Source organism: Salmo salar, unplaced genomic scaffold, assembly GCF_965601325.2.
Source record: "Salmo salar unplaced genomic scaffold, fSalSal1 ptg000347l, whole genome shotgun sequence".
Lineage (NCBI taxonomy): Eukaryota > Metazoa > Chordata > Actinopteri > Salmoniformes > Salmonidae > Salmo > Salmo salar.
Window position 1 is genome coordinate 912,328 of NW_027675356.1, and position 6,123 is coordinate 918,450.

Consider the following 6,123-nt stretch of genomic DNA (forward strand, 5'->3'; position numbering starts at 1 on the left):
CTCTGGTTAACAGTGAGTTTACAGCGGCCTATAGGACTGTCTCTGGTTAACAGTGAGTTTACAGCAGCCTATAGGGTACTGTCTCTGGTTAACAGGGAGTTTACAGCAGCCTATTGGGGATTGCCTCTGATTAACAGTGAGTTTACAGCAGCCTATAGGGGACTGTCTCTGATTAACAGTGAGTTTACAGCGGCCTATAGGGGACTGTCTCTGGTTAACAGTGAGTTTACAGCAGCCTATATGGGACTGTCTCTGGTCAACAGTGAGTTTACAGCAGCCTATAGGGGACTGTCTCTGATTTAACAGTGAGTTTACAGCAGCCTATAGGGGACTGTCTCTGATTAACAGGGAGTTTACAGCAGCCTATAGGGGACTGTCTCTGGTTAACAGTGAGTTTATAGCGGCCTATAGGGGACTGTCTCTGATTAACAGGGAGTTTACAGCAGCATATAGGGGACTGTGTCTGATTAACAGTGAGTTTACAGCAGCCTATAGGATTGTCTCTGATTAACAGTGAGTTTACAGCAGCCTATAGGACTGTCTCTGGTTAACAGTGAGATTACAGCAGCCTATAGGGGACTGTCTCTGATTAACAGTGAGTTTGCAATGGCCTATAGGACTGTCTCTGGTTAACCGTGAGTTTACAGCGGCCTATAGGACTGTCTCTGGTTAACAGGGAGTTTACAGCGGCCTATAGGGGACTGTCTCTGGTTAACAGTGAGTTTACTGCGGCCTATAGGGGACTGTCTCTGGTTAACAGTGAGTTTACAGCAGCCTATACGACTGTCTCTGATTAACAGGGAGTTTACAGCAGCCTATAGGGGACTGTCTCTGGTTAACAGTGAGTTTACAGCAGCCTATAGGGGACTGTCTCTTATTAACAGTGAGTTTACAGCAGCCTATAGGGGACTGTCTCTGGTCAACAGTGAGTTTACAGCAGCCTATAGGGGACTGTCTCTGATTTAACAGAGAGTTTACAGCAGCCTATAGGGGACTGTCTCTGATTAACAGGGAGCTTACAGCAGCCTATAGGGGACTGTCTCTGGTTAACAGTGAGTTTACAGCGGCCTATAGGACTGTCTCTGGTTAACAGTGAGTTTACAGCAGCCTATAGGGTACTGTCTCTGGTTAACAGGGAGTTTACAGCAGCCTATTGGGGATTGCCTCTGATTAACAGTGAGTTTACAGCAGCCTATAGGGGACTGTCTCTGATTAACAGTGAGTTTACAGCGGCCTATAGGACTGTCTCTGATTAACAGTGAGTTTACAGCGGCCAATAGGACTGTCTCTGGTTAACAATGAGTTTACAGCAGCCTATAGGGGACTGTCTCTGGTTAACAGTGAGTTTACAGCAGCCTATAGGGGGCTGTCTCTGGTTAACAGTGAGTTTACAGCAGCCTATAGGACTGTCTCTGGTTAACAGTGAGATTACAGCAGCCTATAGGGGACTGTCTCTGATTAACAGTGAGTTTGCAATGGCCTATAGGACTGTCTCTGGTTAACCGTGAGTTTACAGCGGCCTATAGGACTGTCTCTGGTTAACAGTGAGTTTACAGCAGCCTATAGGGTACTGTCTCTGGTTAACAGGGAGTTTACAGCGGCCTATAGGGGACTGTCTCTGGTTAACAGTGAGTTTACAGCGGCCTATAGGGGACTGTCTCTGGTTAACAGTGAGTTTACAGCAGCCTATACGACTGTCTCTGATTAACAGGGAGTTTACAGCAGCCTATAGGGACTGTCTCTGGTTAACAGTGAGTTTACAGCAGCCTATAGGGGACTGTCTCTGGTTAACAGTGAGTTTACAGCAGCCTATATGGGACTGTCTCTGGTCAACAGTGAGTTTACAGCAGCCTATAGGGGACTGTCTCTGATTTAACAGTGAGTTTACAGCAGCCTATAGGGGACTGTCTCTTATTAACAGGGAGTTTACAGCAGCCTATAGGGGACTGTCTCTGGTTAACAGTGAGTTTATAGCGGCCTATAGGGGACTGACTCTGATTAACAGGGAGTTTACAGCAGCATATAGGGGACTGTGTCTGATTTAACAGTGAGTTTACAGCAGCCTATAGGATTGTCTCTGATTAACAGTGAGTTTACAGCAGCCTATAGGACTGTCTCTGGTTAACAGTGAGATTACAACAGCCTATAGGGGACTGTCTCTGATTAACAGTGAGTTTGCAATGGCCTATAGGACTGTCTCTGGTTAACCGTGAGTTTACAGCGGCCTATAGGACTGTCTCTGGTTAACAGGGAGTTTACAGCAGCCTATAGGGGACTGTCTCTGGTTAACAGGGAGTTTACAGCAGCCTATTGGGGATTGCCTCTGATTAACAGTGAGATTACAGCAGCCTATAGGGGACTGTCTCTGATTAACAGTGAGTTTACAGCGGCCTATAGGACTGTCTCTGGTTAACAGTGAGTTTACAGCAGCCTATAGGGGACTGTCTCTGGTTAACAGTGAGTTTACAGCAGCCTATAGGGGGCTGTCTCTGGTTAACAGTGAGTTTACAGCAGCCTATAGGGGACTGTCTCTGGTTAACAGTGAGTTTACAGCAGCCTACAGGGGACTGTGTCTGATTAACAGTGAGTTTACAGCAGCCTATAGGACTGTCTCTGATTAACAGGGAGTTTACAGCGGCCTATAGGGGACTGTCTCTGGTTAACAGTGAGTTTACAGCAGCCTATAGGGGACTGTCTCTCATTAACAGTGAGTTTACAGCAGCCTATAGGGGACTGTCTCTGATTAACAGTGAGTTTACAGCAGCCTATAGGGGACTGTCTCTGATTAACAGTGAGATTACAGCAGCCTATAGGGGACTGTCTCTGGTTAACATTGAGTTTACAGTAGCCTATAGGGGACTGTCTCTGATTAACAGTGAGTTTACAGCAGCCTATAGGGGACTGTCTCTGGTTAACAGTGAGTTTATAGCGGCCTATAGGGGACTGTCTCTGATTAACAGGGAGTTTACAGCAGCATATAGGGGACTGTCTCTGGTTAACAGTGAGTTTACAGCGGCATATAGGACTGTCTCTGGTTAACAGTGAGTTTACAGCAGCCTATAGGTTACTGTCTCTGGTTAACAGGGAGTTTACAGCAGCCTATTGGGGACTGCCTCTGATTAACAGTGAGTTTACAGCAGCCTATAGGGGACTGTCTCTGATTAACAGTGAATTTACAGCAGCCTATAGGGGACTGTCTCTGATTAACAGTGAGTTTACAGCGGCCTATATGACTGTCTCTGGTTAACAGTGAGTTTACAGCGGCCTATAGGACTGTCTCTGGTTAACAGGGAGTTTACAGCGGCCTATAGGGGACTGTCTCTGGTTAACAGTGAGTTTACAGCGGCCTATAGGGGACTGTCTCTGGTTAACAGTGAGTTTACAGCAGCCTATACGACTGTCTCAGATTAACAGGGAGTTTACAGCAGCCTATAGGGGAATGTCTCTTATTAACAGTGAGTTTACAGCAGCCTATAGGGGACTGTCTCTGGTCAACAGTGAGTTTACAGCAGCCTATAGGGGACTGTCTCTGGTTAACAGTGAGTTTACAGCAGCCTATACGACTGTCTCTGATTAACAGGGAGTTTACAGCAGCCTATAGGGGACTGTCTCTGGTTAACAGTGAGTTTACAGCAGCCTATAGGGGACTGGCTCTGGTTAACAGTGAGTTTACAGCAGCCTATACGACTGTCTCTGATTAACAGGGAGTTTACAGCAGCCTATAGGGGACTGTCTCTGGTTAACAGTGAGTTTACAGCAGCCTATAGCGGACTGTCTCTGGTCAACAGTGAGTTTACAGCAGCCTATACGACTGTCTCAGATTAACAGGGAGTTTACAGCAGCCTATAGGGGAATGTCTCTTATTAACAGGGAGTTTACAGCAGCCTATAGGGGACTGTCTCTGGTTAACAGTGAGTTTATAACGGCCTATAGGGGACTGTCTCTGATTAACAGGGAGTTTACAGCAGCATATAGGGGACTGTCTCTGGTTAACAGTGAGTTTACAGCGGCCTATAGGACTGTCTCTGGTTAACAGTGAGTTTACAGCAGCCTATAGGGTACTGTCTCTGGTTAACAGGGAGTTTACAGCAGCCTATTGGGGACTGCCTCTGATTAACAGTGAGTTTACAGCAGCCTATAGGGGACTGTCTCTGATTAACAGTGAGTTTACAGCGGCCTATAGGACTGTCTCTGGTTAACAGTGAGTTTACAGCGGCCTATAGGACTGTCTCTGGTTAACAGTGAGTTTACAGCGTCCTATAGGACTGTCTCTGGTTAACAGGGAGTTTACAGCAGCCTATTGGGGACTGCCTCTGATTAACAGTGAGTTTACAGCAGCCTATAGGGGACTGTCTCTGGTTAACAGTGAATTTACAGCAGCCTATAGGGGACTGTCTCTGATTAACAGTGATTTTACAGCAGCCTATAGGACTGTCTCTGGTTAACAGTGAGATTACAGCAGCCTATAGGGGACTGTCTCTGATTAACAGTGAGTTTACAACGGCCTATAGGACTGTCTCTGGTTAACCATGAGTTTACAGCGGCCTATAGGACTGTCTCTGGTTAACAGGGAGTTTACTGCGGCCTATAGGGGACTGTCTCTGGTTAACAGTGAGTTTACTGCGGCCTATAGGGGACTGTCTCTGGTTAACAGTGAGTTTACTGCGGCCTATAGGGGACTGTCTCTGGTTAACAGTGAGTTTACAGCAGCCTATACGACTGTCTCTGATTAACAGGGAGTTTACAGCAGCCTATAGGGGACTGTCTCTGGTTAACAGTGAGTTTACAGCAGCCTATAGGGGACTGTCTCTTATTAACAGTGAGTTTACAGCAGCCTATAGGGGACTGTCTCTGGTCAACAGTGAGTTTACAGCAGCCTATAGGGGACTGTCTCTGATTTAACAGTGAGTTTACAGCAGCCTATAGGGGACTGTCTCTGATTAACAGGGAGTTTACAACAGACTATAGGGGACTGTCTCTGGTTAACAGGGAGTTTACAGCAGCCTATAGGGGACTGTCTCTGGTTAACAGTGAGTTTATAGCGGCCTATAGGGGACTGTCTCTGATTAACAGGGAGTTTACAGCAGCATATAGGGGACTGTCTCTGGTTAACAGTGAGTTTACAGCGGCCTATAGGACTGTCTCTGGTTAACAGTGAGTTTACAGCAGCCTATAGGGTACTGTCTCTGGTTAACAGGGAGTTTACAGCGGCCTATAGGGGACTGTCTCTGGTTAACAGTGAGTTTACAGCGGCCTATAGGGGACTGTCTCTGGTTAACAGTGAGTTTACAGCAGCCTATACGACTGTCTCTGATTAACAGGGAGTTTACAGCAGCCTATAGGGGACTGTCTCTGGTTAACAGTGAGTTTACAGCAGCCTATAGGGGACTGTCTCTGGTCAACAGTGAGTTTACAGCAGCCTATAGGGGACTGTCTCTGATTTAACAGTGAGTTTACAGCAGCCTATAGGGGACTGTCTCTGATTAACAGGGAGTTTACAGCAGCCTATAGGGGACTGTCTCTGTTTAACAGTGAGTTTATAGCGGCCTATAGGGGACTGTCTCTGATTAACAGGGAGTTTACAGCGGCATATAGAGGACTGTCTCTGTTTAACAGTGAGTTTACAGCGGCCTATAGGACTGTCTCTGGTTAACAGTGAGTAAACAGCAGCCTATAGGGGACTGTCTCTGGTTAACAGTGAGTTTACAGCAGCCTATAGGGGACTGTCTCTGATTAACAGGGAGTTTACAGCAGCCTATAGGGGACTGTCTCTGGTTAACAGTGAGTTTATAGCGGCCTATAGGGGACTGTCTCTGATTAACAGGGAGTTTACAGCAGCATATAGGGGACTGTGTCTGATTAACAGTGAGTTTACAGCAGCCTATAGGATTGTCTCTGATTAACAGTGAGTTTACAGCAGCCTATAGGACTGTCTCTGGTTAACAGTGAGATTACAGCAGCCTATAGGGGACTGTCTCTGATTAACAGTGAGTTTGCAATGGCCTATAGGACTGTCTCTGGTTAACCGTGAGTTTACAGCGGCCTATAGGACTGTCTCTGGTTAACAGGGAGTTTACAGCGGCCTATAGGGGACTGTCTCTGGTTAACAGTGAGTTTACTGCG